Source organism: Elephantulus edwardii, unplaced genomic scaffold (assembly GCF_000299155.1).
Source record: "Elephantulus edwardii isolate Elephantulus edwardi_28Jun2011 unplaced genomic scaffold, EleEdw1.0 scaffold00016, whole genome shotgun sequence".
Taxonomy (NCBI): Eukaryota; Metazoa; Chordata; class Mammalia; order Macroscelidea; family Macroscelididae; genus Elephantulus; species Elephantulus edwardii.
Genome location: NW_006399766.1, coordinates 30167562 through 30189590, shown reverse-complemented (window position 1 = coordinate 30189590; position 22029 = coordinate 30167562). Strand labels below are relative to the sequence as shown.

The 22029-nt window shown below is 40.4% G+C and overlaps 1 protein-coding gene across 1 annotated transcript in view; it reads right to left on the bottom strand.

The window, feature by feature from the left end:
* The window catches only part of LOC102850382 (AF4/FMR2 family member 2-like), a 439784-nt gene that overhangs the window by 327960 nt on the left and 89795 nt on the right, over positions 1 to 22029 (bottom strand). The window lies entirely within an intron of this gene.

The following is a 22029-nucleotide window of genomic DNA, read 5'->3' as shown; positions in this document are numbered from 1 at the left end:
GTGAAGAGATTAGTGCTAAACAAAAAGACTGGTGCTGAGTTTAGGCCTTGGTACTAAACTTTTCTCTTACAGGTCATAGAGAATTGACAGGGTCTTCCATGGAGGACGAACATGCTTGGATTTGCAAAGGTCCATTAAAGAGAGAATATCAGGGCCAGAGAAACAAATGGTGTAGGAATGAGAGGAGAGAATAGCTTGACAGGACATAGCTGTCAACCAAAGGGGACTAGCTTGAAGAGTGAAGATGTAGGAAGTCGCGAAGGTCTCAAGGGGTTGGGCCTTGCACACATGTTGTTGCTGTTATGTGTCATCAAGTCACGAGCGACTCATAGTGACCCTATGTACAATAGCTGTGACCCCTGCCCTATCCTGAGCCAGACACTGACATACCTACTCCCATCATGCCAGTTACTGTGTCAATCCATTTCATCCCAGATCTTCCTCTCCTGCACTGTCCCTCCACCCTTCCAAGCCTAATCTTTTTCTCTAAGATTGCTCCCTCCTCACCACGAGCCCAAAGTATGCGTAATGGAGTTTCAAAAACCTTGCCTCCAAGTAGCAGCCTGGCTTCACCCTCCCCAAGACACACCTATTTGTTTTCCTGGTTGTCCATATTCAAGACTCTTCTCCAGCACCACAGCTCAAAGGCATCAATTCTTCTTCTGTCATCTTTAGTCACTGCCCAGCTCTCTGATGCATAGCAAGTAATTACAAAGACCACGGCCTGGGTCAGGAGCACCTTAGTCTTTGACTGACATCATTACTCACTAGAACACATATAGTGGAACCACAATTAATTCCTTACTTCCTTACTCACAGAGACAATACATCTATCATGTACTGAATTGTATTCCTCCTAAAAATCTGCTGAGATCCCAAACCAGCTAGCTGTCAACATACCCTTCTATAGACAGTTTGGAGATGTTATCAATTAATATGAGGTGATACTGGACGAGGGGTTTTCTAACCTCATCTGAGCGGTGTCTTTCTAAAATAGAAGAGACTCAGAGGCAGAGAGAAGATGACCAGGAGGAGTTGAACTGCAAGACAAGGAATGCCCAAGGCTACCCGAAACTAGGAGAGAGACATGGTCCAGGTTTTTCCCCAGAGCCTCAGATCTATGACTCCCAGTCTCCAGAACTGTAAGATTATTAGTTCCTATTCTTATAAACCATCCAATTTGTAATGACAGAACTAGGAAACAAAGACACTATCTGATAGGACAATAATAATAACTTCTCTCATTTATCAAGTGATTCTTTGCGCAGGCACTTGATAAATAGTATCTTGTGTTATCCTCACAAATGATCTTAAATGCAAATTTTTCATTTGAGCCTCATGACACTATGAGGCAAAGCCTGCTATTATTCCCAGTTGACTTCTGAAGGAGCTGGGAGCTGGCTGATTTTTCCTATGGTCACGGAACAAGCAAGTGGTGGAGCCAATCGTGGCCCATTCTAACTCCTGTGCTGCTGACTGCCGTGGACAAGTCTTCCTTCATCTACAATGTATTTCCTTTAACCTTGCCCAATTTTGTTTCATTTTATGCTATTTGCTATGGGTAAATTCTCCCTCACATTAGAACATCTTTTGCCTGTGAAACAGACACTCAGAAGAATCTGCTAAGAAGGGAGATGATTTTCCTATGCAAAACTTCTGAGCCCATGATGCCAAGAGGCAGTCCTGTACTCTGTAAACCCTGGTGGACTAGAAGCAAGTACGTTTCCTGAGGCAGAGGAAGTAGCTTGGGGTGGAGAGAAGGTTCAGTAGGCATAGACACAGAACACACTGAAATCCGTATCAAAGGAAGAATCCTACATCTATTTTGGGGGTGGGGGGAAATGCAACTCCCAGGACTTGCCTTGGAAAGCAAAGCAAGTGATAAATTGCAAGTCTCACTTAAATTGCCACCTTCTTACTTGACAATGTAAATAAAATGTTCTGTGAATGAAGATGTAGGAGTCAGAATAGCATGACAAATATCTGTTTATATAGTTATTATCAAAACATCACTAACAAATATGCTTCCACCATCTTTTGGGGGGTAATTGATGCAAATGTTACTGTTTAATTTGGTACATGAAATAAAAGGCACTGAGGAATAGCTCCTGTGTTGCTCTTTCTAACACAGCTATCACTGTTCCTCATAATGAACATTTATGAAGCATCTACCATAGATATGCAGAAGCCCAAAGGGGGAAAAAATAAAAGAAGAATTGCCTGAATGAATTTGTAAGCAGAAGATGAAATATGTGTGTATATATAATAGTATACATTTAGCTATATGCCTATGTGTATACATATTTACATACAAATATGTCTATGTTGTATGCATATTTGTATTTATATACAAAGACATCTATGTTCATATGGGGAGCTCTGGTGGCCTAGTGGTAAGAAACTGCACTGCAATCCTAAAGGCAAGCGGTTCAAATCCACCCGATGCTCTGCAGGAGAAGGAGGGGTGATCTTCTACATTTGATTTACTGTTCTGACTTGATGGCACACAACAACAACGTGTGTGTGTGTGTGTGTGTGTGTGTGTGTAAAATAAGTGGCTGATTTATTAAAAGAAAGGGAGGAACCGAAGGAGAGAGGAAGGAGGGAAAGATGAAAGCCGTAAGGAAAGAAGGAAATAAAAGAATGGCAGATGGGAAGAGGAGGGGAGAAATGGAGGGAGAAAATGAGAAAGAGGGAAGGAAGTCAGAGGAAGGAAGGAAAGGAGGGAAGATGAGGGACAAAGAACACTGGGTAATTGGTCTCTTTCAAGATTCCCAGAGTACTAGAGCTACCTTTCATTAAGATGTCCTAACCATGCATCTCCAAAGAAGAGATTGGCTTCAAAGCAGAACTCAGCATCGACTCCAACTTGGAGGATCTCTATGGTTGAGGTGTACTTTGACCTTGGAGTTTTCCAGGGAGTCAAGGCATGGACAAGGGAAAGGGAAACAGAAGTTGGAAAGAACCATTTGTTGGGTGGTGCATATGATTAACACACTCAGTTGGTAAGTAAAAGGTTGAAGGCGGCATCTCAAAAGAAAGTTTACTTGTGAAAAACAAGTCTTAGCACCACAACAAGATAAAGGTAAATAACCCAATTGAAAAATGGGCACAGGATATGAACAGACACTTCACCAAAGAAGACATTCAGATGGCCAACAAGCCCATGAAGAAATGCTCAAAATACCTAGCTCTAAAAGAGATGCAAATCAAAACAACTATGAGATATCATCTCACTCCAGTAAGAATAGCAAAATTTAACAGAACAGCAAACATCAAATGCTGGCAAGGTTGCTAGAACCCTTATTCATTGTTCATGGGAGTGTAAAATGGTGCAATCTCTATGGAAGGCTGTGTGATGGTTTCTCAAAAAGTTGCAAACAGAAATACCATTTGACCCAGCAATTCCACTACGGGAATATATCCTAAAGAAACCAGAACTGCCACCCAAGCAGATATATGCACACCCATGTTTATTGCGGCTTTGTTCACAATAGCAAAGAGCTGGAAACAAGCCAAGTGCCCATCAACAAACGAATGGATAGAGAAGCTCTGGATTATTCAATGGAACACTATGCTGTATTGAAAAACAAGGAACTCATGAATTATTATACAAAATGGGTGACCCTGAAGGCCATTATGTTGAGTGAACTATCTCAGTCACAAAAGGACAAATATTGCATGGGGCCACTGTTGTAAAACAGGACAGACATCCAGGTTGAGGGAAGACAGAGAAAGAGGGGATGAATGATGTATACTGCATTGAAACAGATGAGGGAAAGAACTGTTTCAAAGGGATGTATGAATGGGTATTATTGTCATGACAGGAGTCCAGAATGAAGGCCTCGCAGTGGAGTGCACTTAGGAGGAGGGATTGCATAACAACGAAAGAGTTTTACTTTTCAAGAAGAATGAATTGGGGGGAGAGGTGGGCAGGGAGAAAAGTGCAACAATGAATGAATGGAAACCCTAAGTCTTTGTAAACTTTCATTAAAAGTAATAAAAATTAAAAAAAGAAAAACAAGTCTTGGAAACTTGACAGAGCACAACTTTGTGATAATAAAGAAGCCACATCATGCCACATCCCCACCTCATTCTTAGAGTCTAGAGAATAGCACATAGCCAGGTTGTTTTGATTCCCACAAGTGCTTGCTGTGACAGAGGTTATTCCTTCTATTTGACAGATGGGAACAAATATGCAATCCTGCAGGTCGGGCTTGGAGTGACACTCTATTTCTATCTACTTCTCGGATTTGAGGATCTCAGAGTCAGTCCATTATAACCTCTTGTTTCTTTAATTTCAAAAGGCATAGCCAGTTAAAAGGCATTCTAATCATCCAAGGCATTTGAGTAGTGCCTGCCTCTGCAACCTTGCTCACTGAACTGGGAATGCACAAATGTTTACCTATAAGGTATTGAACGTAAATCTGTATGTTGGCTATTTTTAAACCAAAGGGAACACCTCACTATGACCAAAACATTGTTCAAAGCATGAAGAGGAAGGGAGAACACTGATCAACATATGGGCAAATAACAAACCTTTGAGGACCTTCTTTTATGGTGCATCTTTCTCCAGGAGAAAGACTGGGTTGCAGGAGGTCACCTTCAGATCTGTCTGGATTGGCAGGAGGTAAAAGAAGTCTTCCAACTAGGACATATATAGGTCACTGGAATTTGTTTCTGAGTCATAAGGAAAACGCATGTTTATAGTCACTCTCAACTGCCTAATCTCATTGGTACAGTGAATTCATAATTCTTTATTCTAGGTAATAACAAAGTACATTATGATATCACCTCAACTCTAGGTGGTCAGGCTATTGCATCATCTGTCCATGAACACCTACCTGTGGACTTAAATTCTAAGCAGCACTGTGCCCATGACTTGATAAGTCATCAGAATCACAGGTGCTGCATTCATTCAGTCACTCATCTTAGCCTGACTTGAGTTCTGTTGTATGCCTATCACTCACTTTGGCTGGGCTCTGGAAATATACAGAAAGATCACTGCAACAGAGTCAGTTCTGAGGCATGGAGACCCTGTGGAACAGAGTAGATCTGTCTTGTTTGGTTTCCTAGAATGCACTCTTTATAGAATTGAACTATCACATCTTTTTTTCCCATGGAACAGCCAACCTTCTGGTTAGCAGCTGAGTTGTTAACTGAGTGGCGAATATTCTGAGGTTATAGAGACAAAAAAAAGATATGTTTCTTAATTCCATGGGTGTCCTGAATCCAGGCACAAAGGCTATCATAAAATAGCAGTGTATTTACAAACATGTAGCACATACTATACAGGGAATTGATACTGTGCTTCTATTCATATGGTTCTCCATGGCCAAGTCTCATTTCCAGAAATGGAACACCAAGTCTGTCTTGCAGGTTCTGGAGGCTCGGCTGAAACCGCTGCAGCCTTGAGTGACCCTGCGGCGGTTGGAGTCACCAATGGCAAAGCTTCCGGCACCACACAAGTCACCACAATTCAACACACTGACAGAGGAGCGGTGGCTTCACCGAGACGACTCTCAAGGAGAAGGACTGAAATAATGGCTGCCCCAATGGGCTCACAGAGCGCAGTGACTGTGGGGACGGCCCAGGACTTCCTTCTGTTCCTCACAGTTTCACTATGAGTCGAAACCAAGTTGATGGAACTCAACCGCAGTGAAAATGAGAGAGAGTTGTGTTGTTTTAGTTGCTGTTATGTGCCGTAGTGTCGGAACTGACTCACACGTGACCCTCCGGCAAATTTCCAAAGGCAGTGAATTGCAAGGGAGGAGATTGCCTATCTTTTCCCCAAAGTGCAGCTGGTGGATTCAACCCACTTTCCTTTGAGTGGGCAGCACTACTCCCTGTTCGCTAGACCACAGGAGCTCCCTGGAAGATTTTAGTTTCCATAGATAATAAAGTTTAGGTAGTAAATGCTAAATGATAAATAATAACACCTTCTGGAAGGGTGGAGGTTCAGTGCAGGAGAGGAAGACCTTGGATGAGATAGACTGACAGTGACTGTGGCTACGGGGTCAGGCGTGTTAGAGACAGTGTAGTTGGCTCAGGATAGGGCAGGATTTAGAGCTATTATTCATAGGGCTCACTATGACTCACATTTGATTTGATGGCACATAACAATAACAATTTATTATTTCCATTTAGTCTGCTGTTAAGGACCTCTCCAAAGTGCTAAAGAGCAATAATGTCAAAGACCAAGATGTGCCTGATCCAAGCCTTGGAATTTTCAATTACTTCCTATGGCTCTGAAAATTAGACAATGACTAAGGATGACAGAAGAAACGATACCTTTGAGTTGTGATATTGGAGAAGAGTAGTGAATAGCCTATGAAATGTCCAGGAATAAACAAGTCTGTCTTGGAGGAAGAATAGCCAGGTTGCTCCCATAGTGGCAACGATGGTAAAACTTTGACTCATACTTCAGGCATGATGTCACATGTGACTAGGCCTTGGAAAAAGACTCATGCTGGTAAAGGTGGAGGGTCAGAAAAGAGAAGACTCTAAGAAGACAGACCAAGACAGTGACTGCAACAATGGACTTGAGCATGACAAGAGTGTGGAGATGATGCCAGATGGGGCAAGGTTTAGATCTGCTGCTCAGAGGGTCGCTATACAACATTTAGGGAAGCACGTTATATTTTCCTTTCACACCATCAAGCTGCATGAGCCTTACAATCATGACATATGTAGGGAAGGTATTTCATCCTTGTTTTTAAGAACCTGAAGCTCTGAGGTTAAGTGCCTCGCTCCGGGTAGTATTGATGATAAATACAAAGACAGGACTTCCAATTCACTTTTATCCAGGCCATGGACTTTGCAACTACTTGCTTTTCATCAGAGAGCTGGACAATGTCTAACGATGACAGAAGAAGAATCGATGCCTTTAAGTTGTGGTGCTGGAGAAGAGTCATGAACATCCAATGGACCACCAAGGAAACAAACAGGTCTGTCTTGGAGAGGGGGAAACCAAGTTTCTCCTTGGAGGCTAGGATTTAGAAGCTCCATCTGACATATTTTGGGCACGTGGCCAGGAGTGATTGTTCCTTGGAGGACATCATGCTTGGAAGGGTGGAGGAACAGCGCAGGAAAGGAAGACCCTGGATGAGATGGATTGATACAATGACTGGGGCAATTGAGCAGGTGTGTCGGAGTCCGTGAGACTGGCTCAGGGCAGGGCAGGCTGCCGAGCTGCCGTACAATAGGGTCGCTATGGGTCACAGGCGACGTGATGGTACATAACAACAGTTACAATTTTATTTTTAGGTGGGACTCTGCCCAACCCTATTTACAGCAATGCTCTCCTTAATCCTACAGGTTTTTCTGTGCATGTAGGCAGTCCTCAAGTTCAGAACATCCAACTGGACAGCATCATCTACTTGCCCTTTAGTGTTAAGTAAATTTTCCCTCATTCTGAGTTAAAAGTATTAAGAGGCATGCATCATTGAAAGGAACTGCATAGCCAAATCAAAATGCTAGGCTTACGAGATGACCCAGGGAATTTGTCTGACCTCTCTCTCCCCTTCTCCTGTTGCTCACCATGGCTACTGGGATGCATCTGCCAACCTCGGATCCAATTAAACCCTCCCTGCACCAAATGTGCATTGCAATCACCTACCCTTGTGCACGTGCAATTTTTAAAATATTGAAAAGGCTTCAAGCATTTTCTTGGACTCAGTAAAACAAAAGAAGAAATGTGTGTGCCTATTGTGACTTACCTACAAGTTCAACATCAAGATACAGCTAGCAATGAGCTCGTTCATAACCCAGAGACTTGCCGATATAGGTAACAGTGACTCTAGGCCCATTTTATGGGCTCAGAGGAGACCTGGAACCCAAGAGTGGATGGCTGTCCATGATCACACTCTTGTTAAAAAGAAAAAATTCAAGAACAAGTGGATGTAAGCTTTCTCTCAGAACGTCTGTTTGTCTGATTGAATTTCTTCTGAAACAGACACTCACTGAAATGACATTCCTTTTAAACAGTTGGGAAACATTAACATATCTATAGTGATGCAACAAAGGTAAGCGCAGCATTAACATGCTACATAATTTTGCATAATAGATGGTGTAAGAATTACATGAGTTATAAGCATTAAGGGGATGTAAGCAATCCTGGAGTTGAAAAGTAGGGAGCTCTGGTGGCATCGCTCACGGGGAGTTGTACTGCTCACGTAAGGGCCGCAGGGCCACAGCACCTCTCTGCCAGTTCGAATCTAGCAGCCTTTTCCCAGGAGGAAGAAGGGCAATCCTTCTATTACAGCCTCTATTTACAGCCTCTGAAAACCAGCTGGAGGGTGGGTCACGCTACAAGTCAGAGCTAACTCCACATCAGTAAGTAAAAGGTACAGTCAAATGAAAAGGGCATGCCATCATCCGTTCCTGGGGCCTGGCAGATAGCTAGGGAGATTTCCTAGACTGGTTTTCCTTCTTCTTTTGCTTACTAGTGCCAGGCTGGGGCCAGAGCTCTGTAAAGCAGCATGTCTCCCTCAAAACAGGTGTTGAACCCTAACCCCTATACCTGTACAAATACTTTGTTTGAAAATGGGCGCTCTTCTCATTCAATTTACAGCCTCGGAAATCTAATAGAGGGACAGCTATGAGTTGATTGTGACTCAAGGGCAATGAGTTTTTATTCTGTTCATTAGATCATACTTGAGCTGAGTGAGTTCTAAATCGAATCACTCTTGAGTTAAAAGAAAGCACATGAGAAGCAGAGAGAGAGAGAGAGAGAGAGAGAGTTAAGAGAGAGCAGAGAGAGAGATATGCCAGGTGAGGATGAATTGGAAGCAAGGAAGGCCCTAGCTATCCCCAAGAAGGAACCAGCACTGCCAAGATGCAGATTTCAACCCCTAGCCTCCAGAACTCTGAGAAAGCAACGTTCTCTTCTTTAAAACCACTCAGCTGCAAGTTTGGATTCTCCCACTCCTCTTTCCCTCTGCATTTGCGCCACTGCCTCCTTCCTAGCCTTCACAGAACAGGCCAAGTTTCCTCCTTATGGACCTTTGGACAATTCCCTCTCCCTGGAAGGTACAATTCATCTCTACCAGGTTTTGCACAAGTATCAACTGCTCAGTGACACCACTCTTTGGATTGCAACCCAACACTGCACCCCAGGTCACACTTGCCCTTCTCACATGTATGTTACTGAAGTGAAACTCTTGTAACATTAACCATTCTGATGTGTATAGTTTAGTGACATTCAGTAAATAATGCAACTATCACTACAATCAATTACAAATCATGTTTGTCACCTTAAAATAAGACTCTGATTCATTATTGTCCTGCCTCCCCAGACCCTGATATTACAGTGCTGTCCAGAGTAGGTACTGAAGCAAACGGAAATTAACTAAACTAATAATACTTTTACAATCAAACCCAACTGTAGCAATGCGCTCAGAATAAACATGAGTCATTTTTGTTTGAGTCTGACAGTTTCATTTCATATATACATGTTAAAAAGATGAATGGTCTTCTCCCCTGCAATTTACAGGCACCATAAACATGATAGAGGGTCAGCTATGAGTCATTTCTGACTCAACAGCAATCAGTTTTATGAATTTTTTCCTTTCAGTTATTTATTCATATAAAATAACTTTTTTTAAAAGTCAAGATCAACTCTACTATTTAAACTTTTTGGTAGTTTGTTCTATTTTACTTTTTAAATTAATTTTAAAGAAAGTTTATAGAGACTTAGGGTTTCCAGTCATTCACTGTTGCACTTTTCTCCCTGCCCACCTGAGCCTCCCCCCCAACTCACTCTTCTCCTTGAAAAGTAAAACTCTTTCATTGTTATGCAATCCCTCCCCCCAAGGTCCACTCACTGTTCAGCCTTCATTCTGGACTCCTATCATGACAATAATACCCAATCATACTGCATTGAAACAGATGGAGAGAACTGTTTAAAAGGGATATATTATTTGATATAAAATATCTTTTTTAAGAAACACAGATGGTGACTACACACCGATTTCATATGATGGATTGCACAGGAATCAGACTGACTATATCTGTGGAAAGAATTGTTGTTGTTGTTGTTATGTTTTCGAGTCAACTATGACTCATATTGACCCTATGAACAACATCTCTGAATCTTTCCTTATCCTGAGCCAACCTCATCATCTCTGACACACCTGACGGCATTGTTATAGTCACTCCGTCAAGCCCTCTCATCTAGGATCACCCTCTCCTATGCTGAGGCCCTACCCTTCTAAAAACTAACAGCTCAATGCTAGCAGTCAAAACCAGGCCAGGTGATAACTGTGAACAGGCCATCAATGACTCATGTGCAAGTTCAAAATGAAGTTGATGAAAATGAAAACAAGTCCTCAAAGAACCAAGTGTGTCTATCCTTCTTGAATCTAATAATCATCTCAAGAATAGGTTTGAGGCATTGAACACTAACGACTGAAGATCTGATGAGTTGTGGGATGACATCAAAGATAACATCCATGAGGCCAGCAAAGTCATTACAAAGACAGAGGAGAAAGAAAAGACCAAAATGGAGACCAGGAAGACTCTCAAAATTGCACTAGAACGTGAAGAAGCTAAAATCAAAGGAAGAGATTTTGAAATAAGAGGAACATAAGATTTAAAGAGGCAGCTCAAGAAATCATAGCAAAACGTTATAACAAAATGTGCAAAGAGCTAGAGTTGGTGACTAAAAAGGAAAGAACTCGTTTGGTATTTCCAAAACTCAAAGACCTGGGGGAAAAAATTATGCCTTGAGTTGCAGTACTGATAGATGCTAAAAGCAAAATTTTGAATGATTGGGGAAGAATAAAAAAAGATGGAGGAAACATACAGAGTCACTGTACAAAAAAAAATTGGTCATTCTCTCTTTTCTCTCCTTTTTTGCCGACAACAGGTGGTAAAGTTTGGCTTCCCCTTTTCTTTCCATGGATCCTGTTTCCGTTTCCTTTTTCTTTGTTTTTCACTTTAACTCCTTTGCCTGCCCTACCTTTCACTAGCTATGCCTCTGTCGTACTGCCTTAATAAAACTTTCTCACTAAAAAAAGAAAAGAAAATTGATCGACAACAAATTATTTCAGGAAATAGGATGTGATCAAGAGGTAATGGTAATGAAGGAAGAAAGTGAAGTGAAATTGAAGGAATTGGCAAAAAGTAATGTCCCAAGAATCAATGGGACACAAACTGACATGTTTCAACTAACAGATGCAGCCCTGAATGTGCTCACCAGCCTATGCCAGGAAACTTGGAGGACAGCTGCCTGCCTGGCTGACTGGAAAAGAGGCATGTTTGTTCCCATTCCCAAGAAAGGAGACCCAACAGCATGTGGAAATTGTTAAATAATATCATTAATATTGCATGCAACCAAAATATTACTGATGAAAATCCAAATCAGCTCGAACAGTACATTGACAGGGAACTTCCAGAAACTCAGGCTGGGTTTAGAAGAGGCTGCAGCACCAGGGACATATCATTGCTGATGTCAGGTGGATCCTGGCTGAAAGCTGAGAATACTAGACGAATGTCTATTTGTGTATCATTGATTATATAAAGGCAACAGACGGTGGGGATCACAACAAACTATGAGCAACTTTGAGAAGAATGACAATTCCAGAACATTTAATTTTGCTTATATAAAACCTATGCCTAAGCTCCTCACCACTGGGCCTATATGCAGAATCATGATTGATGGAGAATAGATTGAGGTTGTTAATGGTTTAATCTTGCTGGGATCCACAATCAACACTCTCAGCACCAATAGTCAGGAAATCAAGACAAGTTGCATTGTAAAAATTTGCTCTCAAGGAGCTCTCCCAAGTACTAAAGAGCAACGATGTAATTCTAGAGACTACAGTGCACCAGATTCAGACCATGGTCTTCTCTATTACGTGTTATACATCTGAGAGCTGGGTAATGAATAAGGATGACAGAAGAATTAATGTCTTCAAGCTGTGATGCTGAAGAAGAGTGTTGAATATACCATGGGCTGCTAAGAGTACAAATAGTTCTGTCCTGGAGAGGGTGAAACCAAGTTCGTCCTTGGAGGCAAAGATTTTGAAGCTCTATCTCACCTTTTGGGGAAGGACCCATCTTTGGAGAAGGACACTATGCTTGGAAGGGTAAAGGGTCAATGCAGGAGAGGAAGAGCCTGGATGAGGTGGATTGATAGTGACTGTGGGAATGGTGGCAGGTGTGTCAGAGATGGTAAGGTTGGCTCAGGATAGGGCAAGTTAGTTTCAGAGCCATAGTTCATAGAGTTGCTATGAGTCATAGCCAACTTGATGGTATAGAACAACAACAACAACAAGATACCTATATCACGAAGCTTTTGTTTGAAAAGAACAAGGAAACAGTGCATAGTTTAAAATTGGGTAAGGTACGCATCAGAGTTGGATCCTTTCTCTATACGTATTCAAGTGGTATGCTAATAAAATAATTGGAGAAGCTGGACTTTATGAAGAATAGTGTGGCATCAGGACGGAAGGAAGACTCATCAATAAACTGTGTACAGTCAGGAAAGCTGTGTGTGATGACGTGGATGGCACAGTAGAGGTCAGGGTGGGTAGCTATGAGCCATATTTGATGCCACTTAGCAATAAATTTATATATAAGATATTAATTTGTTTCCTACTCTACACCTTAATCCTATATGTCTATATATTTACTCTTGGTTAAATTTGACTTACAGTGACCCTGCAGGACAGTCAAATTATCCCTTAGGGTTTCCAAGAGTTTAAATCTTTACAGAACTAGACCACCATATCTTTCTCCCATGGAGCAGTCGGTGTGTTAGAATCTACAATCTTTTGGTTGGCAGGCTAATGCTTTAGTTACTGCACCACCAGTTTCCTTCTCTATAGTCTTTACGTAAAAGACTATAACCCAAACTCACACACTAGAAGTGCAACTAATAGTCTGCCATTGGAGAAGAAAATCTAAAGGACAACTTTCTAAATCACCAGGGACTAATTTTACCTAAGGGAGCTCGCATGGCTTAGTCAGTAGGGAGCTGCACTTCTAACCCAAAGATGGTACCTCTTTGCTGGTTTGAAGCTACCTGTGGCTCCAAGGGAGACAGATGGACAGTTTCTTTGTGTACAAAGTATAGACTCCTAAAACCCACTGGAGGGTCAGTTCTGAGTCTATTCAGACTCAACAGCAATGAGTGAGTGAGTAAATGAACCTCAAGACACACCTCTCTGACTTACTGAGGAGTAATGATGTCATTTTGAGGACTAAGGTGCACCTGATTCAGGCCATGGTCTTTCAGTGATTTGCTAGGCATCTGAGAGCTGGACGATGACTAAGGATAACAGACAAAGGACTGATGCCTTTGAACTGTGATGTTGAAGAGTGCTGAAGATCCATGCATTGCCAAAAGAACAAACAGGTATGTCCTGGAGAAGGTGCAGCCCGAGTGCTCCTTGGAGGCAAAGATGATGAAGCTTCGTCTCACATACTTTGGGTATGTTGCTAGGAGAGACTATTCGTTGGAAAGGGACATCATGCTTGGGAAGGTAGAGGGACAGTGAAGGAGAAGAAGACCCTTAATCAGATGGGTTGACACAGTGACTGCAGCAAGGAGCTTGAGTGTGTCAGAGATTGTGAGGATGGGACAGGAGGGGACAGTGCTCAGATCAGTTGTTCATAGGGTCACTATGAGTCATACTCAACCTGACAGCACCTAAAAACAACCACCACCCTGAATCTTACTTTTTAACAAAATACATCTATTTTATCTTTTGTATAGTAAATTCAGTCAAATATTTACCAATTTCTTCAATCTAGATACATGTCAGCAATGGCAATTAAAGGTATCATAGAAATGGAATGCTTTTTCAGAAGGTTTCATTAAGGCTAACATGATGTACAGGACTTAAGACTCATTCCTGGGAGATTTTTCTATCACAGTAGCAAGGACTCTAGGGATGTTTTGACCCACTTGAAATTCTTTTAGTCCCGCTATTCCCTGGGTCACAACTGCTAGCAGCAAATATCAATTACTTTGCAGTGACTTAAAACATTCTTCTATGTATCTGGTCATTCTTTGCATTTTTTTTTCTAGCCAGTGTGGCAGAAACTTCATCAGACTAAGATGAACTCATTTACCTAAATAAAACCCTGCAGACCGGGAAAGTTGCCCCCTTTGATTACACAGGTTCTCTTCCTGCATTTCTGAGAGGGCTGATTTCTTACTACTTTCTGACTATTCTCTGTCTCTTCTGCCTGAGAAATGACCACCTCACATTGATTTTTGGACACAGAGTCAATACACAGGCAGCCTTTTCTAGTTGATTGGAGCCAATGAAGACAGGGCCAGGTGCATTTGCCTATAATGAAACTGACTGCTAGTATTTGGGAAACAATTTATTGTCAAAAGATTGTGTGCTTGTGGAATAGAAAGCATTGACCCCTCCATACTAGAGGTATTTATTGTGAAATCTATCACTGATGGTTTAGGGTTAGGGCAAACCACACATCCTTCACTGTGAAACCAATTTCCCCTGCCCCAGATGCTAGCCGCAGGAGACGTCATGCTATCAAAAGTTATAGCATCTCGAGAAGAGAAGAGAGGACAAAATTTGATGGGTTTCTGTACCCACCTCAAAGCCTTGTACCAGCAACTAGCTAATAGAGCTTAAAACCTTCCAATGGTTTCCCACCTTTGCTCCATGACCACATGCAAAGCTCTACTCCCTGCCTGACCTCCTGGCACTCTCCCCTGTGTGTGTCCTGCTCTAGTCTCATGGGTCAAAGGAAAGTGCAGATGTTATGCCATAATCAGACATATCTTTGCAGCTGCTCTTTCTTTTGTCTGGAATGTTCGTCCCCTACACAGCATCACGGCTTGCTTCTTCACATCCTTCAACTTTTCGCTAAAAAAATGTCTACTCAGAGGAAACTTCTTGATCAATCTTTTAAAAAACTGAGTGCTCACTAAACACATCCTATAGTGTATTCCACAGGGCTTAACTATCATCCAATACATTAGGTTTTGAGGGGGTTTTGTGTCTTTTCCACCACAGAATGTAACACTCAGAAAATTGCTTTGCATATTTATTGTTGCGTTCTTAGTGCCTCAAAAAGGGACAGGCACTTTGTAGGCACTCAATACATTTTATGGAGTAAATGACTAAGAATTCATGAAAATGCCTATCTTCAAATAAGACATTTCATTTTATGTCGAATTTCTGATTATACTCAGGGAAAAAAAAAACCCCTATAACGTAACAGCTGATTTTTCTTTTAATTGAGAGAAGGCTTCCTTACTCCACTGTGACCACTGCTCATCTTTCAGAAAAGGAACCAAAAAGACTGTCTAAACAGAGGTCACACACGTTTGTCCTTGTCCTGGAGAAGAAAAAAAAGCTTCCTTCAGTGTCTGGAAGAGAGTGCATTCCAGATTCTTTTAAAAAGATGAGATTTTATTTTTAAAACTTTTAAATGTAATACAATCCTGTGCTTTCTAAATCAGGTGTGTGTGTGTGTGTGTGTGTGTGTGTGTGTGTGTGTTCTTTTGTAAATGCACATAATACCATGTGTTTGGCAAATCTTAAATATTCTTGATGTTCATGCTAATACTTTACTTCCAAATTCTACAGTTACCGCTTATATCTGGGAGGTGACAAAATACCGGAGGACAATGACTGGTGAAGCCACCTGACAAGCGAGGCAGATATGATTGCATGCTTGGAACCATGACGTTGCTTTATGTTTGCTTCTTGAATCTAGACTGTGGGAGGGAACTTCTTACCAAAGCCCAGAGATTGTGTTTCACTGTGGAGTTCAGCAACAAAGCAGTCAAAGGTGTAGATGTGGGTGTGGAGGGGGGAATAAGGAGAAAAAGGCAGATACAAAAACGAAATGTCACATCCAGAGGACCAAAGGACTTTGCAGAAAGCTTGGGAAGCATCTCTTCACCAAGAAGCAGGTGTTAAAAGACAAAAAATAGATGTAGCACGTGCTACACTTTAGCAGTCGTAGTGTCTCAGGACAATTGATGAAGTGCTTCCATTTGGAGTTATTAATTGAGATAATGGCTTGAACTCAATAAGAGGGTTCTATTAGATAAAAAGGAAAGCTGAACAATATTGTCTTTATTAGCATAAAAACCTACCAGGTTCTCCACAAAACTTTCCAAGGGGAATGGGGAGATGCCTCAATTTTAACCAAATTTTTATGATTTTACAACTGCCGTGGTTTTGCATGAATTTCAGAATACATTTACTTGAAAATTCATTATATGAAACATTTATCCCATGAATAAATTAGAGACTCTGAAATACAGTGCAATAAAACTTGCTGCTAGAAGAATTTTTATGGGTGAAATAATGTGAAAATTAGTAACATCAAATATGATTCCCCTTAACCTAGACTAGTCCCACACACAATTATTTTGACATGGCCTGTCATACATAATAATGTAGATTTTCAAATAATGCTACAGAAGAGACTCGTAACAATTCTTATCAGAATTTAGAAATATATGATGAATCACTGTAACGAAAATGGCAGTTTATTCACTTTACAAAATATTTTGTTCTAGATGCAAACTGGATTGAAGATTATGTCACCTCGTAGGCATTTTGGTTTAACTAAGACGTAGTCAAGCAATGGAAAACTTTTTCATCACTTGTTCACGTGGCTGTTTTGAACTCTGTTTACTAAATTCTGTAAATTCTGCATCTCAATGAGTATATCTGACAATGGATTGCACATTTAAACATATGTTAATGCTAGTCATTCCATGAGGTGTAATTCTTTATGGAAAAAGACATTTCTAAATAATTTGATGTCATATAAAATGGAAAAGGGTATTATGAACTAAAATGAGCTCAGTCATTATTTTCTAGATAGATAATAATTAAAGATCACGCAGCCAAATGATCAGAATAATGTCTCATCCTAACTAAGGAACTGTTAAGAGTTCACAAATTCAAAACTGGTATTTGTCTTCAAGCGATAGAGTAAGCTATTGTTTAGATGAAAATGAATAGGGTGAAACCTATGTGCAGAATATCTAAGTGACAATAATATACTATGCCAACACAATTTTCAAAAAACCATCAAGACATGTTTTATTTCTCACAGTGCTACATTATTTATAAAATTCTGAGAATGGAAATGTTTCCATTTGTCTAAGCAAGATGATGGAGCAGAGTCCTAGAAGAGTTAGAGATGCTGCATTCAGATTTATATTACCCACATGATGGATGGACACTGCTATCTACGGAGGCAGAGAGAAAAGGTACAGGGAAGCATCGATGCAGAAAGAAATCGATCTTATCACTATATCTGTTTAAGGGACTTATTTGTCATCAGTCCTTTTATGTTGATGTTTTAAAATTTTTAATGCAAGTCAATGATGTAGTCGTGTTGTGTACTGTCGAGTCAGAACCGACCCACAGCTGACCCTCTGGCAGCTTTCCAGAGGCAGTTTACCACTTACGAGGCGATTGGCCATCCTGATGCAATAAAAAGAATTGTATTAATTTCACCATTAGTTGAGCATCATATTATAATCTAGAACCTTTTCCTAGAAATATTGAGTGACCTTGGGCAATTTATTTAATTATCACTGCCAAATCTGTTGAGTGAGGGATCCTTCCACATCAAATAGTCCTTGACTATTCTGTGAATACAGACTATCACCATATATAATTATTTTTGGATCTACTGCTTATGGATCTTAGATCTATTCTTAATTTGCATAGACTTATTATTAACAGAAAAAAGTATTAAGTTTTAGAGGGACCCTATAGTGATCTTTTGTTTTAAGCCCTTGCCTGAAAATCCTTCAAGTATGATAATGCCCATTTTACATGCAAGATGGTAAGACTGAAACAAGATTGGTAATGATACATTCCTGAGTTCAGAAAACTAAAAACAGTGGAATGGGTACCAGAGACAGTTACCCTGATCATTATAGTATTACCCTTTCCACTATGAATGACATACTGATATATTCCTTCTCTCTCTCTCTCTTTTTCTCTTCTAACAACAAAGTCATTCTAAGATGCCATTCCTCCTATTATATCTTTATTGTTACTGTTTTTGTGTGCCATTGAATTGGAACCCACTCATGTGACCTATTAGCAGGTTTTCAGAGGCTGAATGTTGCACAGGAAGAGATTGTTAATCTTTCTCCTATGAAGTAGCTAGTGGATTCAAACCATGTGTCTTTGGTTTGGCAGGACAATTCTTTATTGCTAGAACACCAGAACTTATATATATCATATACTCCATCCATTTATTGAGTGACTAGAAAATACTATACACAATTCAAGGGGCATTGGATGGATTATTAAATGTTATCCTTATATCAATACTCTGAGATAGGTATCATGGTAATTTTACAGAAATAGTACATAATATATTAAAGAGGTCTGTGGCCCAGTGGGTAAGGAGTTGTGCAGCCAACCCAAAAGGAGGTGGTTCAAATCCATTAGACGCTAGGCAGCAAAAGATGGGTGATATCCTCCTATGTGATTTAAAGCCTCTGAAAACCTGCTGGAGGGTGAGTCATGAGTCAGTTCTGACTCAATAACACATAACAGGAACATGCTGAATTTTTATTAGATGGGTGTATGAAGACTTTAATTAATAAATCCTTAATTAAATAGTTATTAAGCTTCAAACAAGCAGCTCTCAGGCAGGTCCAGTTCAACTTTTAATCACAAAGTTCCACCCACTGGTTCCTAATCGGTTTAAACAAGAGGCTTCCAGCCCACAAATGATTGTTAATTAAATAAAAATGACCAAACAGATGGCTGGGCCCTCGGGCCTGGTGTGAAGTCTGATTTACTATTGAGAGTTACTAACTAAATTGTCGGTTTGTTGTGTTTGGAAAGAACATTAATTGGTACAATACTTGTCTGTCAGTTTGCTGTACTGAGATAACTTATGGTTTGCTGTGATACCGAAAACTAAGTCACTGGTGTGTCAAAAGCCAAAAGGATTACCCATGACAAACAGGTTTTAGAACAGCTCCCAGCTTAAGGCCGACTAGGAAGCAGGATAGGCCACCTACTTCTTAAATAACAGGCCTCTGAAAATCCTATGAACACTCCTGTTAGGTGCTGTCAGGTTGAATTCAACCCATAGCAACCCTATTAACAAAAGATCTCAACCCTGTCCTATCCTATGCCATATTTACAGTTCCTGACACATTAGAACCCACTGCAGCACTCACAGTGCCAATCCACCTAGTTGAGGGTCTTCCTCTCCTTTTCTGATGAACAGGAGAGGAACATGAATAGTTAGAACTGCAGTGGTAGAGCCTACATAGGAAGTCAGTTTTAATGAGGGAAAATAATGGCAAATATCTTTTAATTATTAGAACATGGAATGGACATACCCTGAAAGTTTGAAAACTAGAAATTGTGAAAAATGAAATGGAACACATGAACATTAAAATACTAGGTATGAGCAAGATGAGATGGACCAGCTTTGGCCACTCTGAATCAGATAATCATACGGCATACTATACAAGGAATGAAAAGCAGTAGAAGAATAGTGTTCATTCATTCATAGGGAAAAAGTCAATTTCAAGTTCTATCCTGAAACATATTGGTAGTGATAAGATATTATCCATATGCATATACATGGAAGACTCATCAATATCACTATTATTTAAATACATGGTCCTACATCTAGAGCCAAAGAGGAAGAAACTGAGTTTTGTTGTGTTGTCTTTTTTTTTTTTTTTACCAAATGTTGCAGACTGAAATTGACCAAACATGTGATCAAGATGCATTAATTATAACTGGTGACTGGAATGAAAAAATTGGAAACAGTGAAGAAGGAATGATGTTATTATGTGCTACTGAGTTGCCAACTCTTAGTGATCTTATATATATAACAGCCCTGAAACCTGCTCTATCCTATGCCAACTTTATTGTCTTTGACTCACCCACCTTTATTACCCCAGTCACTGTATCAATCCATCTCATTGACAGTCTCCTTCTCTTTCTCCGTCCCTCCACCCTTCCAAGCATGATGTCCCTCTCCAAGGACCAGTCCCCCCTTGCAGTCAGGAAATCAGGGAACATATTTGCAATTACTTGCTATACATCAGAAAGCTGGACAATGACTAGGGATGATAGAAGAAGAATTGATGCCTTTGAGTTGTGGTGCTGGAGAAGAATATTGAGTATATCATGGACTGCTAGGAAAAGAAACAGATTCATCCTGGAGAGGGTGAAACCAGGCTGCTCCATGGAGGTAAGGATTCTGAAGCTTTGTCTGACATACTTTGGACTTGTTGTAAGGTGGGACCTTTGAATGTTTACATGTTAGAGAGGGACATCATGCTTGGGAGGGTGGAGGGACAATGCAAGAGAGGAAGCCCCTTGATGAGATGGATTGATTCAGTGACTGGGGTAATGGGGGTAGATGCATCAGAGACAATAAGATTGGTACAGGATAGGGCAGGGTTGAGGGATGTTGTACACAGGATCGCTATTACTTGCAGGTGACTCAACGGTACAGAACAACAACAGTTTCACTGGGAAAGTCTGCAGTTAGGGAACTCTCCAAATTATTGAGGAGTAATGATGTCAGTTTGAGGACTAAGGTGTGTCTGATTCAGGCCATGGCCTTTCTGTTCACTCACTATGCATCTGAGAACTGAACAGTGAATAAGGATGACAGAAAAAAAAAATTCATTTCTTTTAGCTATGGTTTTGGAGAAGAGTACTGAACATCTCATGGACGGCCAAAACAACAAACAAATATGTCTTGGAGAGGATGCAGCCAGAACGCTCTTTGGAGACATGTCTGGACAGGGACATGATGCGTGGGAAGGTGAAAAGTCTGCAATGGAGAGGAAGATACTCGACCAGGTGGACTGATACAGTGGCTGCTGCAATGGACTCTAATGTGTCTACAAGTGTGGGGATGGTGTGGAATGGACAGGGTTCAGATCGGTTGTTCACAGGGTCGCTATGGGTCATATTCAACCCAATGACACCTAACAAGTGTTATTAATTGAGAACCAGTTACTATTCAAGGTGTCAAAGATATAGAAAAGAAATATTTTCTTTTTCTCATTCTAATAATATTTCTTCCCTTTCAAGTTAAAACTGGCCAATGAGACAGTTAAGAGATTCCATAATATTTAGCCTAGAATGTCAACTCAGATATAGACTTAGCTAGTGAAATCTGTCAAAAACTACAAAGCAAAAACAAAACAGTTGACCCATGAAATCTTGGTTTGATGAGGCCTATTTTGCATCATAGTACTATATCGCTAGTCCTTTTTTTTAAGACCAAAAGAGCTGTAATATTTTCATTTGATTAGAATAAAAGCAAAAAATTAATCTGATAGAAATTTTTGTTGTTGTTGTTGCTTTTGAGCTTCCTAAAGATTTCAGCTGATCAAAGTATATGAGAGGAAAGCTATTCCTTGTAAAACTCACATTTCACTTAGAATACAATAATAGTGCACTGGTGTAGTTGTCACTGAGTGACTTCACTTAAATCTTAGCTTTACCTCCTTTTTATTCTACAGCATAACTTTATAGACTGTTAGACATATCTCTGTGTAGTGGACAAAGTACATGATTCAGGTTCTATCCTATGCAAATTTATAATTGAGATCAAAAGATCAATTATAATATTCAGAAGTCTTTAATAAAATCGAATAATCAGGAGCTCAGGTGGTTATAGTCCCTAGGGAGTTATGTTACTGCCCAAATGGTGGCACCTCTCTGGCGATATAAATCTACCAAGGACTCAGTAGAATAAAGATGAGAAATTTCCTCCCCTGGAATTTACAGCCTCAGACATCTAATGGAGGGTCTGCTATGACTTGATTCTGACTTAATAGCAATGAGTTTGAGTGAGTTTTAAATTATCAGAAAATTCTAAGGCACTGAGTATACATGTTCTTTTAAAAAACCCCGAAATATCAGTTGTATTTGTCATGTTTTGCTCTTTTTTAATGCATATTTCTTCACAGAAGCCAAGAAAGCTTAAGATACAAGCTGTCAGATCATGGGTTGGACAATGGAAGATATTTTCTGAAGGGACTTGGCAGATGGGAAGAGTTATCCTGGT